This window comes from Rhinolophus hipposideros (assembly GCF_964194185.1).
Source record: "Rhinolophus hipposideros genome assembly, chromosome: 7".
Taxonomy (NCBI): Eukaryota; Metazoa; Chordata; class Mammalia; order Chiroptera; family Rhinolophidae; genus Rhinolophus; species Rhinolophus hipposideros.
In genome coordinates, this window is record NC_138053.1 from 92,627,196 (window position 1) to 92,642,299 (window position 15,104).

Consider the following 15,104-nt stretch of genomic DNA (forward strand, 5'->3'; position numbering starts at 1 on the left):
TTAAATGTGTTTATCAAAGTGCTGAAAATAGAGATCATTGGCAAGACATTTAGAAAGTTAATTCTGTATGGGCCTAAATTTAAGATTTAATGAAATGAGAGTATTTGGTAGTTTAACCAGTGACATAAAATTAAAGACCAAATCGAACAGAATTGTGGCTTGCACATTTCAGTAAATTTGACTTTTTAGATTACATCTATCATAATAATTAAAATATATATTTTTTTGTGTGTGAAATGTTAAAATTACTTATTTCATGGCTTCCCCCCTCCTTTTTAATGCTATCTGTTAATAATTTAGACATGAATTTGAGAATCTAAACACTAGTTTGATAAGTTTATACTGTCAGTTTTCATTTAAAACATAGCTTATATTAAGAAATATTGTAAGCTCACATACCCATAGTTATAGCTATAGAGTAATTTATTCTAAAGATCTACTGCATGATTATGTAGTAAATATCTAAATTTTACTATTAACTAGTTATAATTTTGGTTACTGTGCCATATTAAGTACTTCACTTTTCAATCATCACCATAAACTATAATTTGTGGGAGGAGAAACAGATTCTGAGTCTAGTGGAATGTCAAGGCTAGTGCTTACGCTTCACTTCAACAGACTCCCTTATCTACAATGTCTGACAATTACGTTCACAAACTTGCCACTGTGCATGCACATTGGCAGCACTGTACAAACAGCTCGGTCAGCTTCATCACCTTGGTATGTCCGTGTCTCATGCTGTGTTTGTGTTTATGTGTGGCAGAGTCTTGCTGAGTGGCCTTCTATTGTTGTTGTGTGGTTTTGTGTGCAATTGCGAGAATGTCTGAACTTGAATTAGAGCAATGAACAAACATTCAACTTCTTGTTAAACTTGGCAAGAGTGGAAATGAAATCAGGGACATGTTAGTCCAACTTTCTGGGATAATGCCATGAAGAAAACGGCAGTGTACAAATGGATTAAACGTTTTCCTGAGAGGAGAGAATGCATCACTGATGAAGAGAGGTCAGGGAGGCCAGTTAATGAGCAGAACTGACGAAAACATTGCAAAAATTCATCGAACTGTGTGTCAAAATCATCGGGGGACTGTGAGAAGCACAGCAGACCAAATAAACATCAATAGAGAAACAGTTAGGAAAATCTTAACTGAAAATCTTGGCATGAGAAAGGTGTGTGCAAAAATGGTTCCGAAGGAGCTCACCGATGAAAAAAAGCAAAGGAGAGTCAAAATTTTCCAAGACCTTTTGGAGAGGCAAGATGATGTTTTGGGCTGTGTTAGCACTGGTGGTTTAACATGGGTGTACCAATATGACTGTGAAACAAAGTGTCAAAGTGTACAATGGAAGTCAGTCAATTCTCCACAACCAAAAATGTTCTGTCCAAATCAAGAGTCAAAACTATGTTGCTAAACTTTTTTTGATATCAGAGGGATTATTCATTATGAATTTCTACCAACTGGACAAACAATTAAGCAAGTTTACTATTTGGAAGTTCTGAAAAGCCTGCGTGAAAAAGACAAAAACGACCTGAACTTTTCACCAACAGTCCATGGCTCTTGCATCACGACAATGCACCAGTACACACAGCACTGTCTGTGAGGGAGTATTTAGCCAGTAAACAAATAACTGTATTGGAACACCCTTACTACTCCCCTGATCTGGCCCCCAATGACTTCTTTCTTTACCCGAAGATAAAGGAAATATGGAAAGGAAGACATTTTGGTGACATTCAGGACATCAAGGGGTAGTACAACAACAGGTCTGATGGGCCTGTTGCTTTGAAAATTGCTTTGAAGGTGGACTAGGTGTTGGCACTGGTGCATACCTTCCCAAGGGGAATACTTCAAAATTGACTATAGTGATATTCAGCCATGAAGTATGTAGCACTTTTTCTAGGATGAGTTTGCAAACTTAATTGTCTGACCTGGTATGCTTTCTCAAATATACTGATGGGGTGAAAGATGTCATTTATGATAAACTGATAAAATTCATTACATCATCCCTAACTCTTCATTTAATAAAATGTTAATATTTACTTTAAAAAGAGGTTAGGCCTGATTATTTAATAATATTAATAATGTTGTTTTATATAATGGACTAAAGGAAGATACATCCTTATTCACAAAAGGAATAAATTCATTCAGTCATACATTCAATACGTCTTAACTGAGGATCAACCATTTGCCTAGCCTACAGCACTTAGTGGGTATAATGTTGAACATGATAGGGACAGTCTCTGTTCATAGGGCTTATGGTAAAGGGAGGAGACAAAATAAATACATAGCATAAGAAACAATTTTGTTGCATCATGCCGTATGTCCTTAGCCATCATTTTTCAAGGCAGTTCTGTTGGACAATTCGGTTTACTTGGCTTGTTTCCCACATTAAGCACAGACAGTCTTGTTTTGCTGCCCTAGGACTATCTCCAAACCTACTGATGGCTGGATTGCCATGCACACGTGCAAATCAGAAGTGCAGGGAATTTTGTGCTCCCAATGGCTGCTCTGAATCAGAGGAGTATAGGTGTTATTAGATACGTGTCGAGTGAAGGAGTCCAGCAGATAAAATGATAGTAAAGCTTATTTGATGCTCAGCACAGATGACAGTTTGGGGCAAAACACACTCTACCATTTGGGGTGCTGTGATCAAAGAGCTAATATGTGGTACTGATTTGCGAATAGCTACTGTGTTTCCCCCAAGATAAGACCTAGCTGGACCATTAGCTTTAATGCATCTTTGGGAACAAAAATTAATATAAGACATGGTCTTTTATTATATTATATAAGACTCAGTCTTATATTATAGTAAAATAAGACTGGGTATTATATTAATTATATTATATTACATTATATTATATTATATTATATTATATATTATATATTATACCTGATTATATTATTTTATGTTATATTATATTATTATATTATGATATTATATTAAAGACCTGGTCTTATAGTAAAATAATACTGGGTCTTATATTAATTTTTGCTCCAAAAGATGCATTGGAGCTGATGGTCTGTCTAGGTTTTATTTTCGGTGAAACACGGTAGAACAAGCAGTTCCAGAACCCAAAGTGTAGAAATGATATTAGCCTGCTCACCATCTCTCAGGTGCCCACTTGCATAATACGTGTTTTTGGTCTTTTCAAACTGAAGTTCTGGCTGTGGTCCTGGTTACCAGTGGTTGTGCGGGAGTATGTCTACCTGAGGAACACAGTAAGTAATCTTCATAAATTAAGGCTAAGGCCATCGCCTGCCACTGTGGGTTCTTCACACCTGTCATCTGTCGGTACAATCTCAGGTCATTTGCAGAATGGAGGCAAGGAAGCGTATTTCCGGGCCTAAGAGGACTGAGTTGGGGGAGTCCAGGTACTTCCATGTACTAGACTGATAATGTGGCCTCATGAGGAGAAAACAAGTAAGAGCTCAGACCCGTCAGGGGGGAAAAAAAGAAAGAAAAAAATATATAATATATATAAAATGTGAATAGTCAGTCACTGGTGTCTCTTCACTACGACATCGAACAGCATGGCTTTAGAGGGTCTAGTATGATTAGTCCTACAGCAGCAACAATTTTATTAGTGAAGTCTGAGATAATTAATTTTATATGTCCACTTGGCTGCATCATGGGATGTGCAGATATCTGGTGAAACAATATTTCTTGGTGCATCTGTGAAGGTATTTCTGGAAGAGATTAATATTTGCAGCTTATAGACAGCAGACTGTGGGACTTCTCAGCCTCCATAATTGTGTGAGCCAATATCTCATAATAAATTTCTCTCTCTCTGTCTCTCTCTGTCTCTGTCTCTCTCTGTCTCTCTGTTTCTGTCTCTCTCTCTCTCTCTCTCTCTCTTTCTCTCTCTCTCCATATATATATTCCATTCCATTGGTTCTGTTTCTCTGATGAAACCTGAATAATACAAAGCCTTAAGTAGCTTGTCTCCTTTCCCTGGTTTATTTTTAACATGTTCCCATTTTTGTCTTGGGATTATATCCTAGATGATTTATACCAATGTTTGTTCCAAAGGGGCCATTCAAAATAATAAAGTTGGATCCATCTCTCTCTCTCTCTCTCTCTCTCTCTCTCTCTCTCTCTCTCTCTCTCTCTCACACACACACACACACACAATTAAAAATGACTTAAAGATCTAAATTTAAAATGTGAAACTATAAAACTCCTAGAGAACAGCTTAGCATAAATCTTCACTACGTTGGGTTAAGCAAAACCTTCTTAAATATGACACCCAATGCACAAGTGACAGAAAAATATAAATTTGACCTAACCAAATTAGAATCTTTTATACTTCAAAAGGATATAATCAAGAAAGTAAAAATGCAACCCAGAGAACTGGAGAGAATATTTGCAAATCATATATCCAATAAAGGACTTATATCTGGAATACATAAAATCCCTTACAATTAGATCATAAAAAGACAAGTAACCTCATGTAAGAATGGGCATACGAATTGAGCAGATTCTACAAAGTACATATACAAAGGGCTAATAACAAGAAAAGATTCTCACCATTATTGGTCGTTAAGGAAATGTAAATCAAAACCACATGAGATATCACTGCACACACACAGGCTGCCTACAATCAAAAGTCAAATAACAAATTTTAGCAACAATGTGGCAAATTTAGAACTTTCATATATTGATTGTGGAAATGTAAAGAGATGCAGTCACATTGGAAAACTCTCTGGCAGTCCTTCAAAAGATTAAAAGTTCACCAAGTTTAAAAGTTCATTGGAAGTACCATGCAAACCAGCAATTCCATTCATAGGCCTATATCCAAGATAAATGAAAACATATTGCAACACATAAACATCTATATGAATGTTCATAGCAGCATAATTCATCTTAGCTCAAAAGTGGAAACAACCCAAAGGCCCATCAAGCAATGAATGGATAAATAAAATATGGTGTGTCCATAGAAAACAATAGCATTCATCAATAAAAAAGAATATAGTATTGATATATGTACTGCAACTTGGTTGAATCTTGAAAACAATACTGGAAATGAAAGAAGCCTCTTGCAAAACGTTATATCTTGTATGATTTCGTTTATATGTAAAATCCAAAATAAACACATTTTTAGAGACTGAAAGTAGATTAATAGTTGTCTAGAACTTTAATGTAGAATGATTGCTAGTTGGTAAAGGGTTTCATTTTTGGATAATGAAAATACTCTAAATTTGATTGTGATGATGGTTTACACAATTCTGAGACTATAATAACTGTATACTTTAAATGGACACATATTATGGTATGTAAAATTTATCCCCATATACCTATGAAATATAGCAAAACAGGAAACCTAATTAAATATGAGGATGAAATAATTAAAAGTAATTATCGCTATTGAGAGAAATTACAGAATACTTAAATAAATGGAAGAACATACCACTTTAATGGGTCATAATACTCAATATTGTAATGATGTTAGCTTTCTCTAAAGTAATCTCCGGATTCCACATTGTGCAAATCGAAATACCAGATTTTTTTATTTTTGGGGGGGAGAAACTGATACATTTATTCTATAATCTATATGGGAAGCAGAAAGCCACAAACAGGCAACACAAAAAAAATAAAAAGAATATAAAGCCAGAGGTCTTGCACAGTCATACATTAAGACCCTTTGAATAGCTGGCATAATTAAAATATTGTGGTATTAGTTAAGACAAGTGTCCAATGTAATAGAATCGAGTATTCATAAACAAACCAGCATGCACCAAAAAAAAAACAAAAAACAAAAAAACAAAAAACAGTTCCTGAAAGATTTCAAATTAAATTTCAAGACCAGGACTTTGAGAAAGAAACACAGAAACACTTAAGATCTTTCTCTTAGAATAGGCAGCTATTTCTTAAAGAGTGCACAAAAAGCACTAAGAAAAAAATGATAAATCTGACTTTAAAAGTAGGAAATTCTGTATCAAAGTTCAGCATTAAGAGTTTAAAAGGCAGTTCTCAGAGGAGGATAAAACAAACACTTTATGTCCAGACTACATAATATTAGTAAGAAATGAACCTAGCCAAAACAATAGGACATTGAGCAAATGTGCTTGAATAAACACTGTAAAATAAAAAGCATCCAAATGAACAATAAATCATGGAAAATTACTCAGTTTTATAAATCATTAAGAAACCCAAATTAAAACTACAATATAATATCACAATACTCACACTACAACAGCTAAAATGAAAAAAAAAGTGTAAAAAAACTAGTGTTGGCATAAAGTGTGGATCCCTTGAGAATGTAAATTGGGATAATTTGGAAATAATTGGTTTCTACTAAATTGACCTTATGAATACCATATAACTGGACAATTCCATTTGTAAGAAAATATCCAACAAATGTAAATTCACAGTCTTATGCTTTAACGTAATATCAGACCGATTATTATTAGCCAAAATCTAGAAATTACCCATATGCCCCTGGACAGGAGAAGGGATACAGAAGTTGTGATACACGAGGTCTGACAATTAAGTTTGTGATCTTGTTGCAATGATGTTCCTAAACTTTTTTGATTTCAGAGAGATTATTCATTATGAATTTGTACCAACTGGACAAAAAGTTAAGCAACTTTACTGTTTGGAAGTGCTGAAAGGCGGCATGAACAAGTTAGATGACCTGAACTTTTCACCAACAATTCACGGCTCTTGCATCATGACAATGCACCAGCTCACACAGCACTGTCTGTGAGGGAGTTTTTAGCCAGTAAACAAATAATTGTATTAGAACACTCTCCCTACTCACCTGATCTGGTCCCCAATGACTTCTTTCTATACCAGAAGATAAAGGAAATATTGAAAGGAAGACATTTGAATGACATTCAGGACATCAAGTGTAATACGATGACAGCTCTGATGGCCATTCCAGAAAAAGAGTTCCAAAATGGCTTTGAAGGGTGGACTAGGCACTGGTGTCAGTGCATAGCTTTCCTAGGGGAGTACTTCGAAGGTGACTGTAGTGAGATGCAGCGATGAGGTGTGTAGCACTTTTTTAGGATGAGTTTCCAAACTCATTGTCAGACCTCAAATTTAGAGAATGGGTTATTGTTGTACAATTAGATTACATACAATTGGTCAATACAATTATCTATATCTATATACAACCACATGGGTGAGTCTCATGAACATAATGTTGAGTGACGTTTGCCAGACACAGGAATGGGCAAACATAATGTCTGTTGTTAGACATAGGTATACCGTGTTTCCCCGAAAAAATTAATATAAGACCTCATCTTATTTTACTATAAGACTGGGTCTTAATATAATATAATATAACATAACATAACATAACATAACATAACATAACATAACATAATATAATATAATATAATATAATAAATATAATATATAATCCGTGGTCTTATATTAATTTTTGCTCCAAAAGACGCATTAGAGCTGGTTGTCCAGCTAGGTCTTATTTTCGGGGAAACAGGGCAGTAGTTGTCGTTGGGGGATTTGCCTGGAAAGGTGCATAGGTGGAGTACTGGTAATGCACTGTCAGAATGAGCACGCTGGTTACATAGGTGTGATCACTGTAATAGGCTCCATAATATATGGGTGTGTTTGAACATATGTGTGTGTGTGTGTGTGTGTGTGTGTGTGTGTGTGTGTGTGTGTCTATGCAGCCCAGGCCAACCCAAATCCAGCTGAATCACTACATCAGATCATCAGATTTTGGCTCCATAATATCTGAATTATTTTTAACTCTCCAAGAATTCTGATGCAGAGAAAAGGTAACAATCATGCCTTTATTTTAAGTTGGAGATTAATGAGTAAAAAAAAAAGCTGCATATTTTAAGCTTGAGTTGCTACTATTTGAAAGTATTGCCTATGCTTTATATCCATGATTACCTTGAGGACCCATTTCAACCTGAAAAGACACACATTATGGTTCCGATTAATATGGAGAAAACTAAAGCACCAATTGTATTGAGTACTTGTGTCACGGTTCAGTGCAAGTAATTGTCAGTGTACGATTTGACATCTAAGGCCATCTTATGGTGAATTTTGTTTTCTTTTCATAACCATCACTGCCTGCTACATTTATATCCGAAGCGAACAACACACAGACAAATAAAATATACAATTTGGAATTTAAAAAAATCTTTTTTGTTTCTCTTTGGGGTAGAGTTTGAAAACAGACGGGTCAATGTAACATCAACTTCCTTTTTGACATAAGAGTTGAAAAGCATGTTACAAACACTTCAGAACAATAAAACATTCTTTTCATCTTTATCCATTCTGACTTCATCCATTTCTGGTACTTTTGGAGCCTCTTCTGATTTTTTTGTAACAAATGTGAAAAGAAACAAATATAGCAAGTTTTCGACAAAATGCTGAACACCAGACAGAAATGGGTCTATGTACAGAAGCAGCATTTTATCCTTCGCTTTAAGTCATTATATGTCTGCCCACATCTTCATTTGTAAAACTGCTCTTTTGATTCAAAATGCTAAGGTTTGTTAAGTTACACCGGCAAGTTCTTTCTTTACAAAGAGACATGGCTTCACAGATCATGGCTCAATTTCCTCAACTTTTTCTCCCCTTTTGTATACTGCCATACATATAGCAAAATATATTATTTTTCTGAGTATTCAATCTCTACGTATCATGCCGGAGCTTAGGAAGGTCAAGACTTACAGGGAGTGAGTATCTACAAAGTTATGGATGGTGTTTACCATTTGACCTTCATTTATGACCGCAACATCTCTACCACACACATACAGACACACATAGGAAAGCACACACACCTGCTCACATAGGGTCCCTGCCCTTATGATTTAGTTTTGAAATGCTACAGTTATGCTACTTTCTCACTTATCAGCACAAATTGTTATATATAAAATATTCTAGGAGAGGAAAGGATTACTTGGTCAATGAACTAAAACAGTTTCATGAAAGATAACAGATGTAAGCCTGACACCCAGATTTTAGGATCTTAATATACTCATAATTATATTTTAAAAGTTATTCCATTCTTTTAAAGAACTTAAAAGCCCAGAAAATATTTTTCTCCTATATCAACAATAGGTATGAAATTATATTTCTACATGAATATGGAAAATAACAGCGTTTACCTTCATAAAAGAACAAAAACCAACTCTTGAATATTTTCCCTTTGGTTCTCTTTGATTTTTTACACAGATAGTCACGTCCTCTTTTTTATTAAATTATCTTGTTAATGTTCTTCCTGAGACTCGTTAAAAGACACAAGGATCCTTTTCCTTCTGTTTTACTTTAAAGTATCTCAAAGATCTGACCTTTTCCTGGTAGCAAAAACGTTGTGACCTTGTAAGTCTTTTGAGCTAATTCACAACATGGGTTTGTCAGTTCAAAGTGTTATAAACTGAAGTCCTCATTTGCAGATTTTAATTTTATATTAGTAATTAAATTTATTTGAATCTGTCTCATTATCTTCACCGACTCTATCACATCCTCAAGCAGCACCCAGATTGTCTAGAATTTATCATGTTATTCCCTAGGAAATTATGAGCCAGCATTTCCTTGAAAAGCACCCACAGTGTGACTATAAACATACACACTATACTCACACATACAATGTCACTTTAAATGTTCTGTTACTTATCAGAACTCCATCCCACACGCCTGATTCCGCTAGATGTGACGCAGAAATATATCTAGTTCAAGAAAATCACTCCATTCCACTAATTTACTTAGTCTCTTCTTATTGGCTTTGTTTCTCAGATTTCTTTTTGTCATCTGTCTCTGGCAAGAGAGCAGTGAGCATTACTAGACTTGGACATATTCCTAACTTCTGATTTTGTTGCTCTAGTTACAAGGTCACTCAAATGCAGCCACAGTGACTTTCCCAGTAAGTTTGCCTGTCTGCACCATCAGCAACTTTTAAGTCCCTTTGATGGGGTTGGGGGAAGGCAGCTCTTGGATGTCTTCCTATCCACATGGAACGCAAGGAAAATTTCTACCAGTCCAAATGAGGCTCACCTTCTGTCAAATTAGGCCAGGGTCCTGGCTGATTTGACTTCCTGTAACTGTTTAGGGTAGAAAATAGAAAAAGTACACATGTGAGTGGAGATCGGGTAAAGGAAATAGGGGACTCGCAGGCCCTCACCACCTAGATTGTTTATTTCTCTTTCAACCTAACTCATCTACAAGCACCCTCTAGGACCACAACCTGAAGAGCTTTGTTTGCATGCTTGCTTTTTATTCGTTTCTTTTTTTTTTTTTGCTACTGTGATTATTTCCCTATTACAATGTTCACTTTTGATTTGGCATGTCATATCTTTTACATCTGCAAAGAGGCATTTTCTTTACCTCTTTCCCTTGTGTATAATGTGGAATGGCTGCCCAGGTGCCTGTCTGGGCTGAGCAATAAATATAAATAAATGTATCAGTTTAGCATTTTCAAAACGTTGCCTTCCAAACACAATTTTGGATTAAATTTCATTTACACCGAGGCGTGAGACTGAAATTTTCTCCTCCTATTACCAACCACGATTTGGGATACAAAACAGTTGTTCAGGGTCAAATTCTATTATTCGGGTCTTATTTTCCAAAATTCTAGGACAGGAAGATTATTAGAAACAACTGTTTTGGTATCTTGAACTATGATGATAGGAGTGAACTTCCGCCTCTCTTGGAGATATTCTGTTCCATGAATTCCATGAATCATGTAACCTGGGAAATGAGAGATGTCTGCTCTGAATGACTCCGACAGACATCTGGTTGATGCAGAAAAAAACAAAGATGGGATTAGAGAAGGCTTTCTTGAGATCACTACCATTGTATAACATATGTAAACCAGAAAAGATTAATAGACTCAGCACTTTGAAGTTCCACTTTTACTGCATCCTTTATTTATATAACTCTTCTTTTTTTCTTTATTTCTATTGCAACTGTTCCTTGTCTTGTTCCTTTCAGTGAAATGAAAGGCATCATTTGCTCTTTTTTCTCTTCAATGAGCACACAGAAGTGAATATTAGTTTCAAATAAATAACCTCCAAAATATTACATAATGCAAATAAATGAAATGTTTAAATGTTAAATTTTTTAGAAAATTAAAAATCAGCACGCTAAAATAAATCACATTTTAACCACTCCATATTGTTGGGAGGGAATGTTTTCCTTTCCTAATGAAATCCTGTAATTTAGAATTATCTGCTGTGAAAGAGGCAACTTGTTAATAAAAGTTTACTTTTTCCCAGATTAAAAATACCTTCCAGGTTGTAAAATCAATACAACAAGCTGCTATTATGCTCCTTTACATTTATGGGAAACCAGCCAGCAGGATGGAATAAGAATGTCCTCTGCTTAGAGTTGCAGAGACAAGAATTGATTCAATTTGCCACTGGCGATACCAGATATTTAGATGACAAGAATATTACATTTTTTTTTAGCAATCAAAACTTTTTTTCAAAGAAAATAATATTCATAACTTTGTTATACTGAACTGGATCAAGTCCAGCCTGGTCAGCGAGAGTCCTGTCACTTGATCTCGGATGAGTTGAGCAGATCCCCGGGGACCAATGGATCAGTTGGAAATCATTCAAAGGAAAACCAGTGCACACTATTCTCATCTTAGTGGCTCAGGTCCTGAGCTATTTATTATTCTTACAACACTGAGTTAGCTTTTAATTAGAAAAAACATAATGGCGTGGTTTTGAAAGTTGAAACAACTTTTAAAATCTTAAATGTAAAATAATCGTTGAAAATATAAGAAATACAGAAAACCATCAGAAGGAAAATAAAGCTACCTTCTAGTGCCACTGTACAGTGTTTTGATTTTTGGCATTTTGTTGTATTCGTATTGCCATTTTTTTCCTATGCAAGAGTTTTTTCTCTTCACTTTTCTTTCTTTCTCTTCCTTCCTTCCTTCCTTCCTTCCTTCCTTCCTTCCTTCCTTCCTTCCTTCCTTCCTTCCTTCCTTCCTTCCTTCCTTCCTTCGTTTTATCACTCCCTTCCACCATTTGCTTCCAAATTTAAGATCATAGTAAGAATGCTATGTTCCTTTTGTTGCATTTAACCATAAATAAAAATTATTTCTTATTTCATTCATTCATTCAACAAATATGTATGGTTCCTGTGGAAATGACTTGTAAACTATTTATGACTTTAAAAAATATAAATCCCAGCTTTTTGTGTTCAGTATTTTAAAACATATATTCTGGCATAGCATTTTTCTGACTTTTGAATGCATATGTTATAATTTCATTTTTATTAAAGTTTGATTTTTGAGGGTCAGGAGTACTCAGTATTCCTTTTTAATTTTCATGAGTTTCACCTTCATGTCTTCATGAGTTTTTGTTGGAAGTGGTACAGACTATATTATGGGTTACTGGGAAGGATGAGACACGCTATTTAACCTAAAGTGGGTTATATACTGTAGCAGAAACTCTGTGCATAAAATTATTTTACTCCAGTTAGAGGTACATAATTAGAGGTACATAATTTTATATGGTATAATGTAGAAGTTTAGTTTTGCTTTTCTTTATAAGCTAACTGCTTTCCCAACATGAAGTTAGTTTATATATGTAGTTATTTTTAATTCATATATACACTGTTTTATGCTATAGATCAGTCAGTGTCTTATGTTTTCTATATAACAGTACAATTTTGTGATTTAACCATATTGCTGTAGGCGCACCTATGTTATTGTTTCTACCACCCAGGGTTGCATGTTCTGCACCACATTTTTCATATCTTATACTATAGGCACCTCTGTTTCCTCACATCTGCTTCTATTATAAGCAACATTATGGATTGGTGGGAAATGTGCTGTAGTGGGTCCTAAAATGTATATACTTGTTACTGTGTTTCCCCGAAAATAAGACCTAGCTGGACCACCAGCTCTAAGGAGCATTTTGGAGCAAAAATTAATATAAGCCTGTTCTTATTTTAATATAATACAAGACCAGATATATAATAACATAACGTAACGTAACGTAACGTAACGTAACGTAACGTAACGTAACGTAACATAACATAACATAACATAATATAATACCGGGTCTTACATTAATTTTTGCTCCAAAAGACGCATTAGAGCTGATGGTCCAGCTAGGGGTTATTTTCGGGAAAACACAGTTATCTAGTCAAGAAATGTGGATCTGACAATAACCCCACCCGACAGTTAGCAAGCTAACAGCAACCTCGATTTCAAAGGAAAAAGAATTCTACCACAAAACAGAAGCGAGATCTTGGAAGCAGCTTTCTTCCTGGGAGCCTGTAGACGAAAACTCAACATGGCTGACACCTTGATTTCAACTTTGTGATACTCTGACTAGAAAAACCAAGCCACACGTTGCTGAACTTCTAATACAGAACTACAAGACAGTAAACAGATGTTTCACACTCATAACTGTGTGGTAGCTTCTTACACAATAGAAAAAGATGCAACTCTTGTAAGTGGATATGTGCCTGATATTAAAGCCTTGAATAACTAAAGGAAAAACTGATGAGATTAAAGGGCGATATATGTCTATATACTATGTTTCTATATATTTTATATTATATATATATATTTATATAGAAATCAATATGTAGGTTAAATTATAATTAGATCTAAATATCAATATCTATATCTATATATCTGTATCTTTCTCTCTATATATATACATACATATACTAAATATTAAGAAGTAATATTTGCTAAAAGTAGATAATTCTACAATTATAGTCGCAGCTTTTAACATGCCTCTCTAGGAAGAGATAGAAAAATAAGAACTCATATTACTAAAGATGTAGAAGAGCTGAACAGCACAATAAACCTTACTCTCATGGTTTAAGATACAACTTTCAGTGATAGCATCATACTTGGAAGTTAAGAGTTACGTAAAAATTAGGTTATAGTGGAGTGTTATCAGCATGTGAGGGTAAAGATACATGTGAAACATTTGAATACAATTAATTTATAAACTCTGAGGGTAGAAAATATTTCTAAATGTATTAATTATTCTAAATAACTTACTTTTAATGTGTACATTATCAATTCACTACGTATCATAAATAAATCTCTAATTGTTTTATGTATAACCCTGAACATTTATATTACAAGCCAACTAAATATAATTGTTAGATTTTCTCATCAGGAAAGGGAAGGGAGCCTTATTTGGAATAGCCTAATATTTTTCCAGTTAGACTATTGTTATAAAAATCCTTAATAATATATTATCTGAAAGAATTCAGCAGAACATTGAACAGATAATATAATAAAAGACAAAGTGTAGCGTGGTTCATAAGTACATGAATGTTCAATGTAAGTAAATCTATTAACAAAATAGTTAAGAATCAATTCCCGGTTATGGTTAAGAAATGGTTATTTTTATCACGCATTCATTTAGTACTTCTCTGTAGCCAGTGCTGAAGACGGATGGATCTTTAGGCACCAATGCATTATCCTTCAGTTTCTTTACATTACAGCTGGTGACAAGTGGTCACCCATCTCTCTTGTGCTGATTCTTCCTAGATGCAATGCAATTAACAGCTCCAGTTCTCTTCCTCCCATGTACACCCCATGCTGGTGGTTTTCACCGGCAAACTCCAGTCTGGGATACTATGCTCAGAAAAAGTTGGAGAGGAGAAATCTTGATATGTCCTATGGCATGAAAAGGAACTTAGAGGTCTGCAATAAGACTGATTTCCAAGATATGATTGCCAAGCTATCAAAATAAAATGGAAATTTCTGTCACATTCATCCATTAGTTTCTCACCACCCCCCCAAAAAAATCTTAATAAAAGCATGACTTTCTCAATTGAATTCTTAAACAGTTTATGTATGTATGTATGTATGTATGTATGTATGTATGTATGTTTTAACATCTCAGAAATCAGGATGCACCTTACAATTAAGTGTTTATCAAGAGATTATTTGTCTGCAGATTTTTTTTCTGCCCTATGCTGAAAAATAGGTTCACAGAATAATGATCTATTTTATAATAGTTTGGATGTTAAGTATTATTAAATATGGTAGATGTAGCCCACATAGAAATGTCTGTAACCTTTCTAACCAGTAACACTGGTTACTCTCTCTTGAGAATATGTAGCTAGTATGTTCTTTTATTTTCTTTGAGAGAAAAACAAGATATTTTGAGGTAATACAAACTTGCAATTTTCTCATC